At 53.1% G+C, this 27,320-nt stretch overlaps 1 protein-coding gene across 1 annotated transcript in view; it reads right to left on the minus strand.

Annotated features, from left to right (window-relative positions):
- The window catches only part of LOC141245028 (uncharacterized), a gene marked incomplete at its 5' end in the record, with an annotated part of 309,664 nt that overhangs the window by 219,304 nt on the left and 63,040 nt on the right, over positions 1–27,320 (minus strand). The window lies entirely within an intron of this gene.

Below are 27,320 nucleotides of genomic sequence, written 5' to 3' on the forward strand. Positions count from 1 at the left end.
TGACAGATCACTGTCCACATACATATCATCAGCAGCACGAGTCCTGTGTACACCGGGCCATGTGCTGCCGAGAACAATGGTTGATAGATCACTGTCCACATACATATCATCATCAGAACGAGTCCTGTGTACACCGGGCCATGTGCTGCCGAGAACAATGGCTGATTGCTCACTGTCCACATACATATCATCATCAGCACGAGTCCTGTGCACACTGGGCCATGTGCTTCCGAGAACAGTCCCTGACAGATCACTGTCCACATACATATCATCAGCAGCATGAGTCCTGTGTACACCGGGCGATGTGCTGCCGAGAACAATGGCTGTTAGATCACTGTCCACATACATATCATCAGCAACATGAGTCCTGTGTACACCGAGTGATGTGCTGCCGAGAACAATGGCTGATAGATCACTGTCCACATACATATCATCAGCAGCACGTGTCCTGTGTACACCGGGCCATGTGCTGCCGAGTACAGTCCCTGACAGATCACTGTCCACATACATATCATCATCAGAACGAGTCCTGTGTACACCGGGCCATGTGCTGCCGAGAACAATGGCTGATTGCTCACTGTCCACATACATATCATCATCAGCACGAGTCCTGTGTACACCGGGTGATGTGCTGGCGAGAACAATGGCTGATAGATCACTGTCCACATACATATCATCAGCAGCACGAGTCCTGTGTACACCGGGCGATGTGCTGCCGAGAACAATGGCTGATAGCTCACTGTCCACATACATATCATCAGCAGCACGTGTCCTGTGTACACTGGGCCATGTGCTGCTGAGAACAGTCACTGACAGATCACTGTCCACATACATATCATCAGCAGCACGTGTCCTGTGTACACCGGGCGATGTGCTGCCGAGAACAATGGCTGACAGGTCACTGTCCACATACATATCATCAGCAGCACGAGTCCTGTGTACACCGGGCGATGTGCTGCCGAGAACAATGGCTGACAGATCACTGTCCACATACATATCATCAGCAGCACGAGTCCTGTGTACACCAGGCCATGTGCTGCCGAGAACAATGGCTGATAGATCACTGTCCACATACATATCATCATCAGAGCGAGTCCTGTGTACACCGGGCCATGTGCTGCCGAGAACAATGGCTGATTGCTCACTGTCCACATACATATCATCAGCAGCACATGTCCTGTGTACACCGGGCGATGTGCTGCCGAGAACAATGGCTGACAGGTCATTGTCCACATACATATCATCAGCAGCACGAGTCCTGTGTACACCGGGCGATGTGCTGCCGAGAACAATGGCTGATAGCTCACTGTCCACATACATATCATCAGCAGCACGTGTCCTGTGTACACTGGGCCATGTGCTGCCGAGAACAGTCACTGACAGATCACTGTCCACATACATATCATCAGCAGCACGTGTCCTGTGTACACCGGGCGATGTGCTGCCGAGAACAATGGCTGACAGGTCACTGTCCACATACATATCATCGGCAGCACGAGTCCTGTGTACACCGGGCGATGTGCTGCCGAGAACAATGGCTGACAGATCACTGTCCACATACATATCATCAGCAGCACGAGTCCTGTGTACACCAGGCCATGTGCTGCCGAGAACAATGGCTAATAGATCACTGTCCACATACATATCATCATCAGAACGAGTCCTGTGTACACCGGGCCATGTGCTGCCGAGAACAATGGCTGATTGCTCACTGTCCACATACATATCATCATCTGCACGAGTCCTGTGTACACCGGGTGATGTGCTGGCGAGAACAATGGCTGATAGATCACTGTCCACATACATATCATCAGCAGCATGAGTCCTGTGTACAACGGGCGATGTGCTGCCGAGAACAATGGCTGATAGATCACTGTCCACATACATATCATCAGCAGCACGTGTCCTGTGTACACCGGGCGATGTGCTGCTGAGAACAATGGCTGACAGATCACTGCCCACATACATATCATCAGCAGCACGAGTACTGTGTACACCGGGCCATGTGCTGCCGAGAACAATGGCTGATAGATCACTGTCCACATACATATCATCATCAGCACGAGTCCTGTGTACACCGGGTGATGTGCTGGCGAGAACAATGGCTGATAGATCACTGTCCACATACATATCATCAGCAGCACGAGTCCTGTGTACACCGGGCGATGTGCTGCCGAGAACAATGGCTGATAGATCACTGTCCACCTACATATCATCATCAGAACGAGTCCTGTGTACACCGGGCCATGTGCTGCCGAGAACAATGGCTGATAGATCACTGTCCACATACATATCATCATCAGAACGAGTCCTGTGTACAACGGCCGATGTGCTGCCGACAACAATGGCTGATAGATCACTGTCCACATACATATCATCAGCAGCACGTGTCCTGTGTACACCGGGCCATGTGCTGCCGAGAAAAGTCACTGACAGATCACTGTCCACATACATATCATCAGCAGCACGTGTCCTGTGTACACCGGGCGATGTGCTGCCGAGAACAATGGCTGACAGATCACTGTCCACATACATATCATCAGCAGCACGAGTCCTGTGTACACCGGGCCATGTGCTGCCGAGAACAATGGCTGATAGATCACTGTCCACATACATATCATCATCAGAACGAGTCCTGTGTACACCGGGCCATGTGCTGCCGAGAACAATGGCTGATTGCTCACTGTCCACATACATATCATCATCAGCACGAGTCCTGTGTACACCGGGTGATGTGCTGGCGAGAACAATGGCTGATAGATCACTGTCCACATACATATCAGCAGCAGCACGAGTCCTGTGTACACCGGGCGATGTGCTGCCGAGAACAATGGCTGATAGATCACTGTCCACATACATATCATCAGCAGCACGTGTCCTGTGTACACCGGGCGATGTGGTGCCGAGAACAATGGCTGACAGGTCACTGTCCACATACATATCATCAGCAGCACGAGTCCTGTGTACACCGGGCGATGTGCTGCAGAGAACAATGGCTGACAGATCACTGTCCACATACATATCATCAGCAGCACGAGTCCTGTGTACACCGGGCCATGTGCTGCCGATCACAATGGCTGATTGCTCACTGTCCACATACATATCATCATCAGCACGAGTCCTGTGTACACCGGGTGATGTGCTGCCGAGAACAATGGCTGACAGATCACTGGAGACAACCAGCAGACACACAGCCCCCCTAAAAAATAACTTTTATTAATAATCTCTAAAAAGGACCTAAAAGTCCATAGACAAACAACAATAATACTCTAAATGATAGGACATATAGAATCAGGTAATACACCGACCGGGAGGGAATACAGATTCAAGCTGTCCCTGTTATGTCCCTAAATCCTGTCCCTACCTGACAGCGGAGGTTGGCACCCTAATTTGTACTTCGTGGCGCCCCCGCTCAACGTCGGTATCCCTAATGTCCCTACAAGGACCCTTGTCTTAAATTAAACAAAACCACAATAGTGAGAAAGGGTAGAAAAAGTGAACGTATAAGTACAGAAGCCGATAATAAGTCAATGATTATAGATGGCCAAATTCATTTGGTCGGGTAAACATAAATGCTCTAGGGTAGAGGAGCACAGTGCTTGTTTCTCCATAGCCAAAACAAATCAAATAGCAGCCAGAGCAATCAAATATGGACACATGCTCCACTTTGATAGTCCAGCTATATACCTCAAAAGGGGGCTCAGAAAGCAAAATCCCACCCAGGTAGATGTCTCCCCATACATCAAATGGAATTTAAGTATTGGTATTTGAAAAAGCATAATATCTATATCAAAGTATCAGGTCCAGACTCTGTCTGTCATAGATGTACATAATAATAGACAGAAAGAAGGACACTTATCATTATTAGTCCCTATTCCTTATCAAAAGACCAGAAAATGGCAATCAGAATATACATTTTCATTAGTAAAAAAACAATAACACTAAAACCTTAATGGTCCCCAATTCCAGCAGTCAGAAAGTAGATATCATTAGTAAGTAAAAAAATGACACTTATCCTTAGTAGTCCCAACGCGTTTCCCCCTAGTTTCCACCAGGGTTCATCAGGGGATCTGGGGAGGACCTCAATCCCTCACCCCAGATTGCCAGACAATGCTGCATGTGTAGGGAATTCCTGCCCATATACCTCCCTTATAAACTCAGCTCAGCCCCATAATTAGTGATAATCGCAAACGCCTGTGTACTGCTGTCATCGTACACATGTCCGGCGTCCACCGCCAAATGTAAGTCCGTGGACCGCACATGGAACGCACGCACCCGGAAGTGACGATATGCTAATGACGCCCACCGGAAATGACGTCACCAGACTGCATCAGAGTATCTGAAGCGCATCTGGAGCGCACACACCCGGAAGTAACGGTGTCTAACTAGCGTCCATCGGGATATGATGTCATCCAAATGTGGCGGTACATGGTTAGGAGGCAAGGTCTGCACCCATCCCCACATACGTTTGTCAGTAATTGTCATGGTAGCCAGCAATGCAAACACCGGCCAGACGGGCACACCTCCCACCAACATACCCCATATATTTAAAGTGCCATAGACGGACAGGTCGGCACCAGGGCTAAGATGTCCAAAAGTTATTCAGCGCAAAATAAATGTACACGCTGTACACCGGAGGACAAAGGCATTCAGTATATAATAAATAGGAAGGTTGGAGTCTGACTATTATATAATTGAAGTGTTATCCACATATTACAATGTTGTTTATCATCCACAGAGTATTTAACGCTGTTAGAGTAGGAGAAAAATAAGTCCCAAACATATAAATACATATTTAACCACAATGGGTATATACATATGGTGATCATTAGACCAATACCATACAGGCTGGTTCTATTCGGCCCATAATATCACATTCTTGGAATCAGATAAAACTCGAGAAGCTCAACTGTTCATTAATGCCCCCAGGGGCCATTGACTCCATCCAAAAGATCCAACGGGTCTCCCGTTGGAGTATTTTTTTATTCCAGTCACCCTGCCTGATTGACCGTGCCACAACCTCCAAAACCCTAAAAGAAATGCATCTCACATCACCCCCATGTTTAGATATTACATGTCTGACGAGTGGTGTATCTCTGCCATGCCTAACGTCTCCAAGGTGCTCGCCTATCCGGACGCGTAATTCACGTTTCGTTTTCCCGATATAATCCATTGGACACGTGCAGAGGTACACCACTCCTGACGTTTTGCAGTTGGCGAAATCTTTCATCTCGTATGTGCGTTTAGTCACTGCACTCACAAAACTCTTTGAAGGTGTGACAAATTTACAGAAGGAGCAGTGACCACATCTGAACGTACCCTTAGACCTACTTCTCAACCATGTGATCTCCTTCATCTGAGGCGTAAAGTGACTATGTACGACTGTATCCTTCACGGATCTCCCCCTCCTATATGTAACCGAGGGTGTTTTTGGGACCAAGCCCACCACATCCGGATCTGCTCGTAGGATCCCCCAGTATTTTTCAAGAATGCCCATTACTTTTCTTGACTGATCATCATAGGTGCCTATCAGTCGTGTGATGGACTCAGAGTTACATCTGTCTCTTGGAGTGAGGAGGGACGATCTATCTGTCGTCCTTGCCTGTTGATATGCCTTGTCTATTACTCCTTCAGGATAACCCCTAGTTCTAAGCCTATGAGATAGATTACATGACTCAGATTGAAAGTCATTCCACGAGGAACAGTTCCTCCGCACCCTAAGGAACTGTCCCTTAGGAATGCCTCTTTTTAGAGGCGGAGGATGGAAGCTCCCCCACTCTAGAAGGCTATTGGTCGCAGAAGGTTTACAATACAGTGAAGTTTTTAAAGTACCATCACCATTTCTTGAGATTTTTAAATCCAGGAAGGAGATCTCGTCCACTCCCACCTCACAAGTGAAGGATAGTCCAAAAGGGTTAACATTCAGATGTGCCACGAACGTCCGAAAAGATGCCTCATCCCCTGCCCACAGGACGAGGATGTCGTCAATATATCTGCCCCAGAAAAGTATCCGTGGGGCCCAGACGACATCCTCGTCTCTGAACACAACAGTATCCTCCCACCAACCCAGGAGCAAATTAGCGTACGGGCGATGTGCTGCCGAGAACAATGGCTGTTAGATCACTGTCCACATACATATCATCAGCAGCATGAGTCATGTGTACACCGGGTGATGTGCTGCCGAGAACAATGGCTGATAGATCACTGTCCACATACGTATCATCAGCAGCACGTGTCCTGTGTACACTGGGCCATGTGCTGCCGAGAACAGTCCCTGACAGATCACTGTCCACATACATATCATCAGCAGCACGTGTCCTGTGTACACCGGGCGATGTGCTGCCGAGAACAATGGCTGACAGGTCACTGTCCACATACATATCATCAGCAGCACGAGTCCTGTGTACACCGGGCGATGTGCTGCCGAGAACAATGGCTGACAGATCACTGTCCACATACATATCATCAGCAGCACGAGTCCTGTGTACACCAGGCCATGTGCTGCCGAGAACAATGGCTGATAGATCACTGTCCACATACATATCATCATCAGAACGAGTCCTGTGTACACCGGGCCATGTGCTGCCGAGAACAATGGCTGATTGCTCACTGTCCACATACATATCATCATCTGCACGAGTCCTGTGTACACCGGGTGATGTGCTGGCGAGAACAATGGCTGATAGATCACTGTCCACATACATATCATCAGCAGCATGAGTCCTGTGTACAACGGGCCATGTGCTGCCGAGAACAATGGCTGATAGATCACTGTCCACATACATATCATCAGCAGCACGTGTCCTGTGTACACCGGGCGATGTGCTGCCGAGAACAATGGCTGACAGATCACTGCCCACATACATATCATCAGCAGCACGAGTACTGTGTACACCGGGCCATGTGCTGCCGAGAACAATGGCTGATAGATCACTGTCAACATACATATCATCATCAGCACGAGTCCTGTGTACACCGGGCGATGTGCTGCCGAGAACAATGGCTGATAGATCACTGTCCACATACATATCATCAGCAGCACGAGTCCTGTGTAAACCGGGCCATGTGCTGCCGAGAACAATGGCTGAAAGATCACTGTGCACATACATATCATCATCAGAACGAGTCCTGTGTACACCGGGCCATGTGCTGCCGAGAACAATGGCTGATTGCTCAATGTCCACATACATATCATCATCAGCATGAGTCCTGTGTACTCCGGGTGATATGCTGGCAAGAACAATGGCTGATAGATCACTGTCCACATACATATCATCAGCAGCATGAGTCCTGTGTACACCGGGCCATATGCTGCCGAGAACAATGGCTGACAGATCACTGTCCACATACATATCATCAGCAGCACGAGTCCTGTATACATCGGGCCATGTGCTGCCGAGAACAATGGCTGATAGATCACTGTCCACATACATATCATCATCAGAACGAGTCCTGTGTACACCGGGCCATGTGCTGCCGAGAACAATGGCTGATTGCTCACTGTCCACATACATATCATCATCAGCACGAATCCTGTGTACACCGTGTGATGTGCTGGCGAGAACAATGGCTGATAGATCACTGTCCACATACATATCATCAGCAGCACGAGTCCTGTGTACACCGGGCGATGTGCTGCCGAGAACAATGGCTGATAGATCACTGTCCACATACATATCATCAGCAGCACGTGTCCTGTGTACACCGGGCGATGTGCTGCCGAGAACAATGGCTGACAGATCACTGTCCACATACATATCATCAGCAGCACGAGTCCTGTGTACACCGGGCGATGTGCTGCCGAGAACAATGGCTGATAGATCACTGTCCACATACATATCATCAGCAGCACGAGTCCTGTGTACACCGGGCGATGTGCTGCCGAGAACAATGGCTGACAGATCACTGTCCACATACATATCATCAGCAGCACGAGTCCTGTGTACACCGGGCCATGTGCTGCCGAGAACAATGGCTGATAGATCACTGTCCACATACATATCATCATCAGAACGAGTCCTGTGTATACCGGGCCATGTGCTGCCGAGAACAATGGCTGATTGCTCACTGTCCACATACATATCATCATCAGCACGAGTCCTGTGTACATCGGGTGATGTGCTGGTGAGAACAATGGCTGATAGATCACTGTCCACATACATATCATCAGCAGCACGAGTCCTGTGTACACCGGGCGATGTGCTGCTGAGAACAATGGCTGATAGATCACTGTCCACCTACATATCATCATCAGAACGAGTCCTGTGTACACCGGGCCATGTGCTGCCGAGAACAATGGCTGACAGATCACTGTCCACCTACATATCATCATCAGAACGAGCCCTGTGTACACCGGGCCATGTGCTGCCGAGAACAATGGCTGATAGATCACTGTCCACCTACATATCATCATCAGAACGAGTCCTGTATACACCGGGCCATGTGCTGCCGAGAACAGTCGCTGACAGATCACTGTCCACATACATATCATCAGCAGCACGAGTCCTGTGTACACCGGGCATTGTGCTGCCGAGAACAATGGCTGACAGATCACTGTCCACATACATATCATCAGCAGCACGAGTCCTGTGTACACCGGGCCATGTGCTGCCGAGAACAATGGCTGATAGATCACTGTCCACATACATATCATCATCAGAACGAGTCATGTGTACACCGGGCCATGTGCTGCCGAGAACAATGGCTGATTGCTCACTGTCCACATACATATCATCATCACCACGAGTCCTGTGTACACCGGGCCATGTGCTGCCGAGAACAATGGCAGATAGATCACTGTCCACATACATATCATCATCAGAACGAGTCCTGTGTACACCGGGCGATGTGCTGCCGAGAACAATGGCTGATAGCTCACTGTCCACATACATATCATCAGCAGCACGTGTCCTGTGTACACGGGGCCATGTGCTGCCGAGAACAGTCACTGACAGATCACTGTCCACATACATATCATCAGCAGCACGTGTCCTGTGTACACCGGGCGACGTGCTGCCGAGAACAATGGCTGACAGGTCACTGTCCACATACATATCATCAGCAGCACGAGTCCTGTGTACACCGGGCGATGTGCTGCCGAGAACAATGGCTGACAGATCACTGTCCACATACATATCATCAGCAGCACGAGTCCTGTGTACACCGGGCCATGTGCTGCCGAGAACAATGGCTGATAGATCACTGTCCACATACATATCATCATCAGAACGAGTCCTGTGTACACCGGGCCATGTGCTGCCGAGAACAATGGCTGATTGCTCACTGTCCACATACATATCATCATCAGCACGAGTCCTGTGTACACCGGGTGATGTGCTGGCGAGAACAATGGCTGATAGATCACTGTCCACATACATATCATCAGCAGCACGAGTCCTGTGTACACTGGGCGATGTGCTGCCGAGAACAATGGCTGATAGATCACTGTCCACATACATATCATCAGCAGCACGTGTCCTGTGTACTCCGGGCGATGTGCTGCCGAGAACAATGGCTGACAGGTCACTGTCCACATACATATCATCAGCAGCACGAGTCCTGTGTACACCGGGCGATGTGCTGCCGAGAACAATGGCTGACAGATCACTGTCCACATACATATCATCATCAGAACGAGTCCTGTGTACACCGGGCCATGTGCTGCCGAGAACAATGGCTGATAGATCACTGTCCACATACATATCATCATCAGAACGAGTCCTGTGTACACCGGGCGATGTGCTGCCGAGAACAATGGCTGATTGCTCACTGTCCACATACATATCATCATCAGCACGAGTCCTGTGTACACCGGGTGATGTGCTGGCGAGAACAATGGCTGATAGATCACTGTCCACATACATATCATCAGCAGCACGAGTCCTGTGTACACCGGGCCATGTGCTGCCGAGAACAATGGCTGATTGCTCACTGTCCACATACATATCATCATCAGAACGAGTCCTGTGTACACCGGGCCATGTGCTGCCGAGAACAATGGCTGATTGCTCACTGTCCACATACATATCATCATCAGAACGAGTCCTGTGTACACCGGGCGATGAGCTGCCGAGAACAATGGCTGATTGCTCACTGTTCACATACATATCATCATCAACACGAGTCCTGTGTACACCGGGTGATGTGCTGGCGAGAACAATGGCTGATAGATCACTGTCCACATAGATATCATCAGCAGCACGAGTCCTGTGTACACCGGGCGATGTGCTGCCGAGAACAATGGCTGTTAGATCACTGTCCACCTACATATCATCATCAGAACGAGTCCTGTGTACACCGGGCTATGTGCTGCCGAGAACAATGTCTGATAGATCACTGTCCACCTACATATCATCATCAGAACGAGTCCTGTGTATGTGACACCCCAGGGGTCTGGTTGCCACAGTAATAGAGATATTATGTCTGAGAGCAAGTGGGAGGTTTCTCTGGTCAGGAGCCCTAAGCATGCAACACGGACCGCCCAGACCTGGGAGGGGAGGAATCTGCCCTTATAAACTGGGTCTGGGGCGGGATTAGGTTAGTCAGAGTCTGGAGAGGGAAAGTGACAACAGGAGCTCTGTAGGAGCAGGAGCGAGTGCCAGAGGCTGGAAGCTAGAGAGCTCGCCTTGGCTGAAGACACTAATACCGGACACGGAGTCCGAGGCTGTGGGGACATCCAGGTCCAGCAGCAGAATCCAACCGGCAGGGGATTCCATGTCCTCTGGCCTAAGAAACCCGAAGGCACGGTCACAAGCAAGGGACCAGCACCGCCATCGTGAAGCGAAGGCTGACGGAAGGCCCCAAGTCACCGGCCATACGGGTGAGCACCACACGGTATACTCAGGGACGTGGGCTACTTCTACCCGCATAGAGCAAGGTAGCCAGGAAGAGTGCAGATAGTCGGGGAGGCCTACAACTCCACCTGGCCAGGGGAGATCCTGCTTGCTCACAGACTGACCAGGCCCCTACTGCTAACCAGTACTCCCGGGAGGGTCTGCTTTATACCATCAGTAAAGACCCTGAACTGCACCACACGTCTCTGTGATTCCTTGCCGCACCAGCACCATTACTACTGGGACGCTCACACCATCACTCCCATCATCCACATTAGCTGCCCTGAGGCAATACTTTTCCCGTGGGGAGTTATCCCATACTCGGCTGCGCAAACAACATCAGCCTCAGCGGTCGGCTGCGCAGCGGCGGTCCCCACTGACCGCAATCCACGGGTGGCGTAGTCGGACATTGTTCTTACCTATAGACTGCCACTGGTTTGACCGCCCTGGGCACGGACCGGGTCACCGCCACGGAGGACTACAACCCTCAGCGATCCGGCTCCGGGTATCCCCCTGCACCGCACAGGCCCAGGGGGAGCTTCAACTGTGGTGTAGTCGGCAGGATTTCGTGCCCGCAACCACCGGGTACTGCGTGCCTGAAAAAGAGACTTTTATACTTACCTGTGGTGAAGTTTCCCGCCGTCCGGAGGCGTTTCCCGCCATCAGACGCCATCTTGGACCGTTTCCCGCCGTCTTCTGCCTTCTTCCCGCCATCCGCAGCTGCTTCCCGCCTTCGGACGCCATCTTCGGGACGCCGCACGGGAAGAAGAGGGGCGTGGACGCCGAAAGTGCGCGAGATCCGAAGCTCCGCCCCACGCTCTGACGCTGCGCAAGGTCCTGGAAGGGAGGAAGAGCGACGCTGACGTCATCGGAGCCAGGTCCTCTACCCCGACGATCGACTGCGGAGCCGCGGCCTACGGAAGAAAAGCATCGCAAGGTAGGCCACGGTCCACTAGGGGGGAAGGAGGATGTCGGACACCGAGGGGAGCTCCACCGCCACAGCCACCGCCAGCGCAACCGCTGCTGCAGTCATGCCTTTCACCATGCCCTATATCCCGGGGGCAGCCGGGCTACCCCAGTACTCAGGGGAGTCACATACCCTGAGTGACTTTAGGGAAAAGCTGGATAGCCTCTTCCAGGTGTACCCCCTCACAGAGGAGCAAAAAGTGAGCATCCTGGTGGCCCAGTTAATCGGGGCAGCCCAAAGGGAGGTAAAGTCCTGGCCACCTGGGAGGAGGACTGTCGCAGGGATACTAACCCGGCTGAAGGACACGTTTGATACCCGGAACCTCAGCCGAAATAAAACTAAGATTTTACGGGTGCAAACAGCGGGCACATGAGAGTATAAGAGACTATGCTCTAAACCTACAAGAGGCCCTGAGAGCCATTAAGCAGGCAGACCCTGACAGCGTGGGGAATGAAGATAAGCTGTTGACTGAACAATTTATAGAGGGTCTACTGTGCAATGCCCACCGAACCCAGTTGCGGGCAATGGCCTTACAAGACCCTGACCTGGACTTTGCACAGTTCAAGGACAGAGCCATCCGGGTGCTCCGAGAACCGGCACCAGGTGGCGCTGTGACCCACAGGCGCCCTGCTATCACTTACCACCAGGAGACGGCGCCCTTGTCTGCAGGGCCTGTGGGAGCTGATGCGCAGGCTTTGAACAATGGCCCGGCAACAGACCTGCACCATCAGGTCCAAGAGCTAGCTAAAAGCGTTGCCGCGCTAACCCAAACTGTGCAGTCTTTACAGGTCTTTTCTCCAGGAAAGATCCAGCTGGCATCCGGACCGGAGGACGTCCCGTGGCGCCGACTGAGGAGGACCCCACCGGCCAGAGGAAGACCCAGCGACAGATACAACGAGGACGGACGACCCATCTGCCGCCGCTGCAATCAACCCGGACATATGGCAAGGTACTGTCATTTAAACGGGCACAACCTGGGGCAGAGGGCCAACCCCCAGGCATAAGATCATCAGGCCCCTCGAACTGGCGCGATAAATACGTAGGGGGACGTCCGGTCTTGCCTGTGGTACTGGATGGCATTCCTATGAGTGCCCTACTGGATACCGGGTCACAGGTCACCACCATCCCGTACGTGCTCTTCAAGCGGTACTGGAATGACTCGGATATTACCCGCTACCCCGACGACGACTTGAGTATCATCGCCAGCAATGGTCAGCCCGTGCCACAGATCGGATTTAAAGAGGTGACCATCAAGGTCGGTAAAGTTGAAGGACTTATCATTGTTTACATTGACCGTCGCGAGAGTCACCCAAAAATAACCCTAGGTACTAATGTAATCGAAAACTGTCTTGCAGAGGTGATTCTCATTTTACAGCAGGTTGCCAAGAACGCCAGTTCCGGCCAGCAGCGTGTGCTCCAAAAGGAGATCCAGGCGCTGATGAAGCGGCAACAGGTGGAACTCTCCGGCGGTGAGATAGGTAGCGTGAGAATGTGTGACCCGTTCCCTATTGCCATGCCCCCAAAAAGTGAGATGATGATTTGGTGCCGGGCAGATATTGGTCTAAGAGGTAGAGACTACCAAGCAATGGTAGAACCCGTCTACTCAGACAGTAGGCCCACCATTTTGACAGCACGGGGGGTGGTCGATGTACGCCATGGGAGGGTGCCCGTCCGCATCATCAATATCGGGGAGAGAGAAGTATACCTGCCCCGGTATGCCACGCTAGCTAAATTGTTCACCATCAACCAGAACTCTGTACAGGCCGTGGAACCCTTGCCTCCATCTCAACCAGAGGAAGGTAACGGCTCTAAGAAACCAATGGAGGACTGGTGTCAGCAACTGCATTTGGGTACTGACTCCACTCCCTCACACCAAAAACAGGGAGTCTATCGGGTGGTTCAGGAGTACGAGAGAGTGTTTAGTAAACACCCGCTAGACTTCGGGCGAGTCAAGGGGGTAGAACACCACATCCCCACGGGAGACCATCCTCCCATAAAAGAGAGATATCGACCCGTACCCCCTGCACACTATTAACACGCCAAGGGGATGCTTAGAGACATGAAGGAGGCTGGGGTAATCAGGGACAGCTGTAGCCCCTGGGCAGCTCCACTAGTCTTAGTGAAAAAGAAAGACAACACCATGAGGATGTGTGTAGACTACAGGAAGGTCAACCGTATCACACACAAAGATGCGTACCCGTTACCAAGGATAGAAGAGTCCTTAGCTGCATTAAAATCTGCTAACTTCTTCTCTACTTTGGATCTCACTAGCGGGTACTGGCAGGTTCCTGTAGCAGAGGCAGACCGGGAGAAGACCGCATTCACCACCCCAATGGGACTCAGCGAATTTAACTGTATGCCATTCGGGCTCTGCAACGCACCAGGAACCTTCCAGCGGTTGATGGAATGCTGTCTGGGACACCGGAACTTCGAGACGGTCCTATTATACCTGGACGATGTCATCGTCTATTCCAAGACCTATGAGGACCATCTGGAACACCTGGCAGAAGTGTTTGAAGCCCTGGCGAACTACGGCCTAAAGGTAAAACCCTCAAAGTGTCATCTACTGAAGCCAAAGGTACAATACCTGAGACACTTGGTGAGCGCTGAGGGAGTAGCCCCCGACCCTGACAAGATCACCGTGATCAAGGACTGGCCAAGACCATCCAGTATAAAGGAAGTGCGGCAGTTCCTCGGGTTGGTAGGCTACTACCGAAGATTCATTCCCGGTTTTACCAAGAAGGCAGCTCCTATGCAGGACCTCCTGATAGGCCAGTCCAGGAAGGCCAAAAACCAGAAGCCGCCCTTCAGATGGGAAAAGCTGGAAGAGGAGTCCTTCCGCCAGCTGAAGATGGCTGTAACGGGTCTGGGAGGCGGAACCTCTGAGCAACTCTACAAGGGGGCGGTCCTTGTGAGGAAGCGGGTGGCTCCCAGGCAAGACGGGCAGGCAGTCACAGCAGGTGACCGGGACAGTCTCTGAGTGAACGGGCTGGAGGTCACGGCAAGTGACCGGGGCAGTCTCTGGAAGAACGGGCAGGAGGTCACGGCAAGTGACCGGGGCAGTCTCTGGATGAACGGGCAGGAGGTCACGGCAAGTGGCCGGGGCAGTCTCTGGATGAACGGGCAGGAGGTCACGGTAAGTGACCGGGGCAGTCTCTGGATAAAGGGTTGGTACGACCTGTGGCGGCTGATGGTAGACGTGAGCTCCCAGGTGAGCAGGCGAGAGTCTCTGGATAAACGGGTGGTCACAGCATGTGACGGCGGAGCCTCCAGGAAGACCAACAGACAGGCGGCAGATGAGCGCTCCCAGGTGAGCAGGCAGAAGTCACTGGACAGGCGGGTGGTCACAGCACGTGACGGCAGAGCCTCCAGGTAGGCTAGCAGACAGGCAGCAGATGACCGCTCCCAGGTGAGCGGGCAGGAGTCACTGGACAGGCAGGTGGTCACTGCACGTGACGGCGGAGCCTCCAGGTAGGCTAGCAGGCAGGTAGCAGATGTGCGCTCCCAGGTGAGGGGCAAGCTGGTCCATAGACAGACTGACAGGAGTTGGAAGGCAGACCGTCGGACCTCAGGCAAGCAGGCAGGTAGCTGATGTGCGCTCCCAGGTGAGCGGGCAAGCTGGTCCTTAGACAGACTGACAGGAATGGTAAGGCAGACCGTCGGACCTCAGGCTAGCAGGCAGGTAGCAGAATATCAGGCAGGAATAAGACAGCAAGCTGGCAGGAATCTGGCAGGTAACTGGCAACGGGACCTGAGGGCTGAAGCAGAGTAGTGAACAGTGCAACAACATTGCTCGGGCACCTCCATTTTGGAGGAGGTGCCTTATATATGGTGAAGTCCTCCGGCCATTGGCCGGGGACTCCTTAGGACGGTGCGCGCGGCCCCTTTAAGAGGAAGGGAGAGCGCGCGCGCGCGCCCTAAGGACAGTGGCCAGGAGGGAGCGCGCGCTGCCAGCAGAGCGGGAGGAGGACGCCGGGCTCGGAGCAGGGAGGTGAGGGGAACAGCGTCCCTGCCTAGCAGAGGGCAGGGACGCCGGCACTACAGTACCCCCCCCTTTAGGCCCCCCCTTTTTTAGGCCAGACAGAAATTTAGCTAGGATAAGAGGGGCATGGATGTTCTCCCGGGGCTCCCACGTTCTCTCCTCAGGACCAAACCCCTTCCAATCCACTAGAAAAAAGGTCTTTCCTCTTACCCTTTTGGTGGCAAGAATGTTCTCTACCTCAAACTCGTCCTCAGCAGAAACCGGAGCAGGAGGCGTACCTGTAGACTTGGAAAAAGAGTTAAGTACCACAGGTTTGAGGAGAGATACATGGAAGGAGTTAGGGATCCGTAAGTTGGCCGGGAGTTTCAATTTATAGGCCACCGGGTTGATCTGACTGATGACCTCCAGGGGGCCGATGAACCGAGGCCCTAACTTGTAAGAAGGTATCTTGAGTCGGACATATTTAGATGAGAGCCAGACCTTATCCCCAGGACGGAATTGTGGAGGATCCATGCGTTTTTTGTCAGCATGTCTTTTCATCCGTTTGGACGACTGAAGGAGTGCGGATCGGGTACTCTCCCAAATGGAGGAAAATTTGCTAACGAGAGATTCCGCAGCCGGGTTGTCCACAGAGGTGGAGACAGGAAAAGGAGTCCGAGGATGCTGACCGAAGACTACAAAAAACGGGGATTTGGAGGAGGATTCGCTCTCGTGATTGTTATAAGAGAACTCGGCCCATGGTAGGAGATCCACCCAGTCTGAATGATGGGCATTAACGAAGTGCCGGAGGTAACTGGTCAGGTTCTGATTGATCCGCTCCACTTGACCATTGGACTGTGGGTGGTAAGCGGAGGAGAAGTCCAGGGTGACGTCTAGCAGTTTACAAGTGGCTCTCCAGAAGCGTGAGGTGAACTGTACCCCACGATCCGACACGATGTGGAGGGGCAGGCCATGAAGACGAAAGATGTGACGAATAAAGTCTTTAGCTAGCTCGGGTGCAGACGGGAGGCCTGGCAGGGGAACGAAATGAGCCATCTTGGAGAAGCGGTCAGCGACCACCCAAATGACCGTACAACCGGCAGAGACTGGGAGGTCAGTTATAAAGTCCATTGCTATATGCTGCCAGGGGGCAGCAGGTACAGAAAGCGGAAGGAGGCGACCGGCTGGCAGATGTCTCGGAACCTTGTTGCGGGCGCAGGACACACAGGCAGAAACAAAGTCTATTACGTCCTTGTGCAGGGTAGGCCACCAGTAGTGCCGGGTAATAAGCTGGAGGGTCTTTTTCTGACCGGCGTGGCCAGCCAGTTTAGACGAGTGACCCCAGTGAAGGATCTTCTCCCGATCAGGTACTGATACGAACGTCTTTCCGGGAGGGAGACGATTTAGACTCACGGGAGCCACCTGCATTACTCTGGCGGGATCGATGATGTGTTTCGGATCTTCCTTGAGATCAGACACCAGAAAGGATCGAAACAAGGCGTCCGCCTTGACGTTTTTGTCAGCCGGGTGAAAATGAAGAACAAAATCAAAGCGAGCAAAAAACAAGGACCACCGGGCTTGGCGCGGGTTAAGTCTCTGGGCATGCTGGAGGTAAGCCAAGTTCTTGTGGTCAGTGTAAATTATTACCGGGTGAAGAGCCCCCTCGAGCAGGTAACGCCACTCCTCCAATGCCAGCTTGATGGCCAATAACTCTCGGTCTCCTATGGAATAATTGCGCTCTGAGGAGGAGAAGAGTTTAGAGAAGAAGCCGCAAGTTACCATCCTCCCGGAAGATGATTTTTGAGTAAGTACCGCTCCGGCTCCAGAGGAGGAGGCGTCAACTTCCAGGAAGAACTGCTTGTTGCTGTCCGGGCGATGCAGCACCGGGGCGGAAGAGAAGGCCTGTTTTAAGGAAAGAAAGGCCTCCTCTGCTTCGGGCGGCCACTCTTTGGGATTAGTACCCTTACGGGTGAGCGCGGAAATTGGGGCAGTCCGGGAAGAGAAGTGTGGTATGAAGAGGCGGTAGTAGTTGGCGAAGCCCAGGAACCGCTGAATGGCCTTCAACCCCTCCGGTCGAGGCCATTTCTCGATGGCAGACAGTTTCTCAGGATCCATTCGTAGGCCGGTCTGAGAAATAATGTAGCCCAAAAACGGAAGCGAGGTCTGCTCAAAGAGGCACTTCTCATATTTAGCGAAGAGGTGGTTCTGCCTGAGCCTGAGCAGGACCTGACGAACATCCCTCCGGTGAGTCTGGAGATCCGGAGAGAAGACCAAGATGTCGTCCAGGTACACCACTACGCAGGAGTAGAGAAGGTCCCGGAAGATGTCATTGACCAACTCTTGAAAGACGGCAGGAGCGTTACAGAGACCAAAGGGCATTACCAGATATTCATAGTGGCCGTCCCGGGTGTTGAATGCCGTCTTCCATTCATCCCCCTGACGGATACGAACCAGGTTGTACGCCCCACGGAGGTCCAGTTTGGTGAAGATTCTAGCCCCCCTCAGACGATCAAATAACTCCGGAATGAGCGGAAGGGGGTACTTATTCTTCACCGTGATCTGGTTAAGGCCTCTATAGTCTATACAGGGACGGAGAGAGCCGTCCTTCTTTTTGACGAAAAAGAAGCCTGCTCCTGCCGGGGAGGTAGATTTCCGGATGAATCCCCTGGCCAGATTCTCCTCAATATATTCGGACATCGACCGGGTCTCAGCAGCGGATAATGGATAAATACGCCCACGGGGAGGAGTAGTACCGGGTAACAGGTCGATAGGGCAGTCGTATGGTCTATGAGGGGGTAGTGTCTCTGCCTCCTTTTTATTAAAGACTTCAGCATAAGACCAATAAGGAATCGGAAGTCCAGGTAGATTAGCTGGGGTAGGAGAAGGACGGACGGGATGGACGGGAACCAGACAGGTCTTATGGCAGTCCTGTCCCCAGCGAAGGACCTCTCCGGTCTGCCAGTCAAGCACGGGTGCATGTCTCTGGAGCCAAGGTAGACCTAGCAAGAGGGCGTGAGAGAGTCCAGGCAGAATATGAAAGGAGATACTCTCAGAATGCAGCATTCCCACCTGCAGAGTAATGGATTCGGTGATGAGTTGGATGGGGCGTGGTAAGAGACCCCCATCCACGGCAGCAACAGACAAGGGTACAGCCAGAGGTTTGGTGGGGATGCGGTATTTCTCTACCAGGGACTGTGAAATAAGATTCCCGGCTGCTCCAGAGTCAAGTTGGGCTAGTTCGAAATAACGGTTCTCCCCGCAGACGATTGAGACTGACAGCAGCAGAGATGGAGAGGATTTATTCTTGTCTAGGTCGACCTCTCTGAGCGAACCTAGACACAGGCGTTTCTCGACCTCTCCGGGCAGGCACGGATCCGGTGCTCCTTACTGCCACAGTAGAAGCAGCTCCCCTCGGCACGGCGTAAGTCCTGACGGGTTTTGACCATCTTGGTCTGGTCGACCTGCATAGGCTCAGGAGAGTGTGCCTGGGGAGAGACGGAGGGAGTGACGGGTTTCTGAAGAGTAGGAGCTAGACGTGGAAACCTCCTCTCACGGGTGACCTCTTTGGCACGCTCCTGGAACCGTAGGTCAATCCGGGTGGCAAGAGTTATTAGGTCATCGAGAGTGGTAGGAATGTCCCGACCGGCAAGTTCATCTTTAATACGGCCGGACAGACCCTCCCAGAAGACGGAAACCAGAGCGTCGTTATCCCAGGCCAGCTCCGAGGCAAGGGTACGGAACCGTATGGCATATTGGCCCACGGTGAGACTTCCCTGACGGAGGCGTAGCAGTGATGATGCGGATGAGGTCTTCCGTCCGGGTTCGTCGAAGACTTTCCGGAAAGCCGTGAGAAAGGCAGGCAAGTCGGACACCAGAGGGTCTCCTCTCTCCCATAGAGGATTTAGCCAGGCCAGGGCCTCCCCGGTGAGATGGGACATGATGAAGGCAATTTTGGCCCGGTCGGAGTTAAACTGGTGGGACAATAGTTCAAAGTGCAGGGTGCACTGGTTTATGAAGCCCCTAGCTTGAGCGGGGTCGCCTCCGAAGCGTGGAGGTGTAGAAAGCCGGGGTCCGGGGCAGGATGCCATGGTATTGGTGGGCAGCGGCGCTGCCGGGCTGCGAGTCATGACACTAGCGGTGGTTGCTGTTGGAGCAGTCAGAGTGTCCAGGAAAGAGTTGACATTCCGCAGATGACTCAGGATGGACTCCTGTTGGGACCTCTGACGGGACAGTTCATGACATAGGTCCGAGAGCGAGGGAGCTTGGGTGCCACCGGGTTCCATGGCCCGAGCAAACTGTAACGGGTCTGGGAGGCGGAACCTCTGAGCAACTCTACAAGGGGGCGGTCCTTGTGAGGAAGCGGGTGGCTCCCAGGCAAGACGGGCAGGCAGTCACAGCAGGTGACCGGGCCAGTCTCTGAGTGAACGGGCTGGAGGTCACGGCAAGTGACCGGGGCAGTCTCTGGAAGAACGGGCAGGAGGTCACGGCAAGTGACCGGGGCAGTCTCTGGATGAACGGGCAGGAGGTCACGGCAAGTGACCGGGGCAGTCTCTGGATAAAGGGTTGGTACGACCTGTGGCGGCTGATGGTAGACGTGAGCTCCCAGGTGAGCAGGCGAGAGTCTCTGGATAAACGGGTGGTCACAGCATGTGACGGCGGAGCCTCCAGGAAGACCAACAGACAGGTGGCAGATGAGCGCTCCCAGGTGAGCGGGCAGAAGTCACTGGACAGGCAGGTGGTCACAGCACGTGACGGCAGAGCCTCCAGGTAGGCTAGCAGACAGGCAGCAGATGACCGCTCCCAGGTGAGCGGGCAGGAGTCACTGGACAGGCAGGTGGTCACTGCACGTGACGGCGGAGCCTCCAGGTAGGCTAGCAGGCAGGTAGCAGATGTGCGCTCCCAGGTGAGCGGGCAAGCTGGTCCATAGACAGACTGACAGGAGTTGGAAGGCAGACCGTCGGACCTCAGGCAAGCAGGCAGGTAGCTGATGTGCGCTCCCAGGTGAGCGGGCAAGCTGGTCCTTAGACAGACTGACAGGAGTTGTAAGGCAGACCGTCGGACCTCAGGCTAGCAGGCAGGTAGCAGAATATCAGGCAGGAATAAGACAGCAAGCTGGCAGGAATCTGGCAGGTATCTGGCAGGTAACTGGTAACGGGACCTGAGGGCTGAAGCAGAGTAGTGAACAGTGCAACAACATTGCTCGGGCACCTCCATTTTGGAGGAGGTGCCTTATATATGGTGAAGTCCTCCGGCCATTGGCCGGGGACTCCTTAGGACGGCGCGCGCGGCCCCTTTAAGAGGAAGGGAGAGCGCGCGCGCCCTAAGCACAGTGGCCGGGAAGGAGCGCGCGCTGCCAGCAGAGCGGGAGGAGGACGCCGGGCACGGAGCAGAGAGGTGAGGGGAACAGCGTCCCTGCCTAGCAGAGGGCAGGGACGCCGGCGCTACAATGGCCCTCACGGGGGATGAAATCCTGGCGTACCCTGATTACAGCCAGCCCTTTATCCTCTACACGGACGCAAGCAACATCGGGCTAGGAGCCATACTGTCCCAGATCCAGCAGGGGAGAGAAAGGGGAATTGCTTACGCCAGCCGAAAACTGCGACCCACGGAAAGAAACCCTGAGAATTACAGCTCGTTCAAGCTAGAGTTCCTGGCAGTGGTGTGGGCAGTAACCGAACGTTTTAAGCACTACCTCGCCTCTTCCCGGTTCACCGTGTACACGGATAACAACCCGTTGACACACCTGGACACTGCAAGACTCGGTGCCCTAGAGCAGAGATGGATGGCCCGCCTGTCCAATTTTGAGTTCACGATCAAATACCGGGCAGGACGCTCCAATACCAAAGCGGACGCCCTGTCCAGGATGCCAAACCTACCGGACGAAGGGGAGGATCCAGAAGAATTGGAAGAGATCGAACTCCCTGCGTTTCACCGTCATGGGATTACCCAGTATTCCCACCGTGTGAGGGGCCAGCGATCCGCTACGTTCAACCCCTTACCCCACTACAACTGGGCGGAGACGCAAGACAGTGACCCCGCAGTCCGTCTGGTGAAGGAGATGCTGACCCAGGCTGACGCCCGCCTGGACCCAGATGCTCCGGAAGAGACCAAGCAACTGTGGACGGAGAAGAGCAGACTGTTTCTCTACAAGGAGAAGTTGTGCCGCAGAATGGTCAATTCCCGGACACATGAACTGATCTGGCAGGTTGTGGTACCGAGACGGGACGCAGCTATGGTGCTGGAGGCCTACCACAATGGGGCAGGGCACTTCGGATGGAAGAAGCTGGAGTTCCTGCTGCGTGAACAGTTCTACTGGATAGGCATGAGAGGAGCCATTGAGAGGTGGTGTAGAGACTGTGGCCCGTGCAATCTAAGAAGAAGAGACCGTACCAGCCAGAGGACTCCCCTGTAGCCCATCATCACCAGGCAGCCGCTGGAACTGGTCGCTCTGGACCATGTTAAACTGGCTCCAAGCAGAAGCGGGTATGTCTACGCCCTGACCATCGTGGATCACTACTCCCGGTTCCTGGTGGTGGTCCCTGTCAAAGACTTGACGGCTCAGACAGCAGCCAGAGCCTTCCAGCTGCACTTCTGCCGCCCACACGGGTACCTGGACCAAGTGCTGACGGACCAAGGACCAGCCTTCGAAGCGGAGGTCTTCCAGGAGTTCTGCAACCTGTATGGCTGCAAGAAGATAAGAACGATGCCCTATCACCCCCAAACTAATGGACTCTGCGAGAAGATGAACCAGGTGGTGATAGATCTACTAAAAACATTGCCCCTGGAAGAACGCAGTCTGTGGCCTGAGAAACTGCCCGATCTAAGGACCTGTATAACCACATCCCTGTAGGTTCCACCAACTGTACCCCGGCTTACCTAATAAAAGCAAGACCTGGTAAGCTGCCTGTTGACCTGGATATGGGAGTCCTGATACCCGAGGACACCTCACCAGAGACAGACTGGGATACAGAATGGCAGCAGCAGTACCGGAAAGTACAAGGGAGCGTCGAGCGAAGTCTCTGTCAATCAAGAGAAAGGCAGGAGAGGACTTATAACCAACATGCTCCCGCTGTTCCCCTGGTACCTGGAGATCAGGTCTTGAAAAGAAAAAGGCGGCTCCATAAGTTGGACGACCAGTGGGAAAAGGACCCGTACACCGTACTGCCCTCAAGCCACCATAATCCAAAGGTGTACGTCATCAGCAAGGATGGAGGAGAGACCACAGCCACTGTCTCCAGAGACCACCTAAAAAAGTGCCCCGAGAAGTTGCAAAGCACGGATGAAGATCAGGAAGACCCTCAACCCGTAGAGGAAAAGGAGGAAATGATCACCACCGTACTCGGAGACTTTCCCCGGTCCTGGACACAAGTAAACAACGCTATCGTGGTGCCCGTCCTCACCTTTCTCCAGCCAGCCCCTCAAGTGCCTACAGAAGACCAGGTAGAGCTGGAAGAGCAGCCGGCCCAGGAGGCAGAAGAATCCACACCAGCAGTACAGGAGGATCAACCCTCTGCTAGTAGTGAGCCTGCCGTGCCCCTAGTGAGCCAAAGAGTACGCAGACAGCTGCCCAGCTTACCCATAACACCTCCTACACCCTGTAGTGCAGAACCAGTTAGTGAGCTCCGTAGGTCCACTAGAGTCACTAGAGGTCAGATGCCCGCTCGCTGGAGAATCTAAACTAGTGCACTGTGAATTTACCTGTTTCTTGAAAATGTTTATGGTTTATGTTTGTTGCCTGTTGTTAATTATGTTTCTCAGTTACCCTGCAGATTTATTTGGACTAACAGGTTATGGACGCTGGATAACCGGAACAGTTTTGTAGATAGTTGCACCTTGGTGCCTCTTGCGAAGACGGCCGCGGAAGAGAAAACCTGTCTGGCGTGGCCTCCTTGCGGCCCAAAGTAGTTAGCTTCAGCCTTGCAGCCACGACCAAGGACAACGCAAGGGGTTTGCTTTGGACAGGTCCCCTACTTCGCTTAAAGCTTCACCTTGGGTGATATGGACACCCGGTTGCGGACACGCCGTGACCTTTAAAGAACTAAAGCTTCTTGTAAATATGTTATTGTGTTATTGTTATACCCTGTATTTATGTTTCTTTAAAAAAATGTGTTTAGTCCCGGAGTACTAAAATTTACTAGGGGGGAATGTGACACCCCAGGGGTCTGGTTGCCGCAGTAATAGAGATATTATGTCTGAGAGCAAGTGGGAGGTTTCTCTGGTCAGGAGCCCTAAGCATGCAACACGGCCCACCCAGACCTGGGAGGGGAGGAATCTGCCCTTATAAACTGGGTCTGGGGCGGGATTAGGAGAGACAGAGCCTGCAGAACAAGCAGAGCAGTCAGAGCCTGGAGAGGGAAAGTGACAACAGGAGCTCTGTAGGAGCAGGAGCGAGTGCCAGAGGCTGGAAGCTAGAGAGCTCGCCTTGGCTGAAGACACTAATACCGGACACGGAGTCCGAGGCTGTGGAGACATCCAGGTCCAGCAGCAGAATCCAACCGGCAGGGGATTCCATGTCCTCTGGCCTTAGAAACCCGAAGGCACGGTCACAAGCAAGGGACCAGCACCGCCATCGTGAAGCGAAGGCTGACGGAAGGCCCCAAGTCACCGGCCATACGGGTGAGCACCACACGGTATACTCAGGGACGTGGGCTACTTCTACCCGCATAGAGCAAGGTAGCCAGGAAGAGTGCAGATAGTCGGGGAGGCCTACAACTCCACCTGGCCAGGGGAGATCCTGCTTGCTCACAGACTGACCAGGCCCCTACTGCTAACCAGTACTCCTGGGAGGGTCTGCTTTATACCATCAGTAAAGACCCTGAACTGCACCACACGTCTCTGTGATTCCTTGCCGCACCAGCACCATTACTACTGGGACGCTCACACCATCACTCCCATCATCCACCTTAGCTGCCCTGAGGCAATACTTCTCCCGTTTGGAGTTATTCCATACTCGGCTGCGCAAACAACATCAGCCTCAGCGGCGGTCCCCACTGACCGCAATCCACGGGTGGCGTAGTCGGACATTGTTCTTACCTATAGACTGCCACTGGTTTGACCGCCCTGGAAACGGACCGGGTCACCGCCACGGAGGACTACAACCCCCAGTGATCCGGCTCCGGGTATCTCCCTGCACAGCACAGGCCCAGGGGGCGCGTCATGTACACCGGGCCATGTGCTGCCGAGAACAATGGCTGATAGATCGCTGTCCACCTACATATCATCATCAGAACGAGTCCTGTGTACACCGGGCGATGTGCTGCCGAGAACAATGGCTGATAGCTCACTGTCCACATACATATCATCAGCAGCACGTGGCCTGTGTACACCGGGCCATGTGCTGCCGAGAACAGTCACTGACAGATTACTGTCCACATACATATCATCAGCAGCACGTGTCCTGTGTACACCGGGCGATGTGCTGCCGAGAACAATGGCTGACAGGTCACTGTCCACATACATATCATCAGCAGCACGAGTCCTGTGTACACCCGGCGATGTGCTGCCGAAAACAATGGCTGACAGATCACTGTCCACATACATATCATCAGCAGCACGAGTCCTGTGTACACCGGGCCATGTGCTGCCGAGAACAATGGCTGATAGATCACTGTCCACATACATATCATCATCAGAACGAGTCCTGTGTACACCGGGCCATGTGCTGCCGAGAACAATGGCTGATTGCTCACTGTCCACATACATATCATCATCAGCACGAGTCCTGTGTACACCGGGCCATGTGCTGTCGAGAACAGTCGCTGACAGATCACTGTCCACATACATATCATCAGCAGCACGTGTCCTGTGTACACCGGGCGATGTGCTGCCGAGAACAATGGCTGTTAGATCACTGTCCACATACATATCATCAGCAGCACGAGTCCTGTGTACACCGGGTGATGTGCTGCCGAGAACAATGGCTGATAGATCACTGTCCACATACATATCATCAGCAGCACGTGACCTGTGTATACCGAGTGATGTGCTGCCGAGAACAATGGCTGATAGATCACTGTCCACATACATATCATCAGCAGCACGAGTCCTGTGTACACCGGGCCATGTGCTGCCGAGAACAATGGCTGACAGGTCACTGTCCACATACATATCATCATCAGCACGAGTCCTGTGTACACCGGGCCATGTGCTGCCAAGAACAATGGCTGATAGATCACTGTCCACATACATATCATCAGCAGCACGAGTCCTGTGTACACCGGGCGATGTGCTGCCAAGAACAATGGCTGATAGATCACTGTCCACATACATATCATCAGCAGCACGAGTCCTGTGTACACCGGGCCATGAGCTGCCGAGAACAATGGCTGATAGATCACTGTCCACATACATATCATCATCAGCACGAGTCCTGTGTACACCGGGCCATGTGCTCCCGAGAACAATGGCTGATAGATCACTTTCCACATACATATCATCATCAGAACGAGTCCTGTGTACACCGGGCGATGTGCTGCCGAGAACAATGGCTGATAGATCACTGTCCACATCCATATCATCAGCAGCACATGTCCTGTGTACACCGGGCGATGTGCTGCCGAGAACAATGGCTGATAGCTCACTGTCCACATACATATCATCAGCACGAGTCCTGTGTACACCGGGTGATGTGCTGGCGAGAACAATGGTAGATAGATCACTGTCCACATACATATCATCATCAGCACGAGTCCTGTGTACACTGGGCCATGTGCTGCCGAGAACAATGGCTGATAGATCACTGTCCACATACATATCATCATCAGCACGAGTCCTGTGTACACCGGGCCATGTGCTGCCAAGAACAATGGCTGATAGCTCACTGTCCACATACATATCAGCAGCACGTGTCCTGTGTACACCAGGTGATGTGCTGCCGAGAACAATGGCTGATAGATCACTATCCACATACATATCATCATCAGCACGAGTCCTGTGTACACCGGGCGATGTGCTGCCGAGAACAATGGCTGATAGCTCACTGTCTACATACATATCATCAGCAGCACGAGTCCTGTGTACACCGGGCCATGTGCTGCCGATCACAATGGCTGATAGATCACTGTCCACATACATATCAGCAGCACGAGTCCTGTGTCCACCGGGTGATGTGCTGCCGAGAACAATGGCTGATAGCTCACTGTCCACATACATATCATCATCAGCACGAGTCCTGTGTACATCGGGCCATGTGCTGCCGAGAATAGTCGCTGACAGATCACTGTCCACATACATATCATCATCAGCACGTGTCCTGTGTACATCGGGCGATGTGCTGCCGAGAACAATGGCTGATAGATCACTGTCCACATATATATCATCATCAGCACGAGTCCTGTGTACATCGGGCGATGTGCTGCCGAGAACAATGGCTGATAGCTCACTGTCCACCTACATATCAGCAACACGTGTCTTGTGTACATCGGGCCATGTGCTGCCGAGAACAGTCGCTGATAGATCACTGTCCACATACATATCAGCAGCACGTGTCTTGTGTACATCGGGCCATGTGCTGCCGAGAACATCGGCACCGGTATAAACAATCACTCAATGAATCAGCGAA

The sequence above is a fragment of the Phyllobates terribilis genome, unplaced genomic scaffold (assembly GCF_046119375.1).
Source record: "Phyllobates terribilis strain yellow unplaced genomic scaffold, ASM4611937v1 Scaffold_1__5_contigs__length_1240528914, whole genome shotgun sequence".
In the NCBI taxonomy this organism is placed as follows: Eukaryota; Metazoa; Chordata; class Amphibia; order Anura; family Dendrobatidae; genus Phyllobates; species Phyllobates terribilis.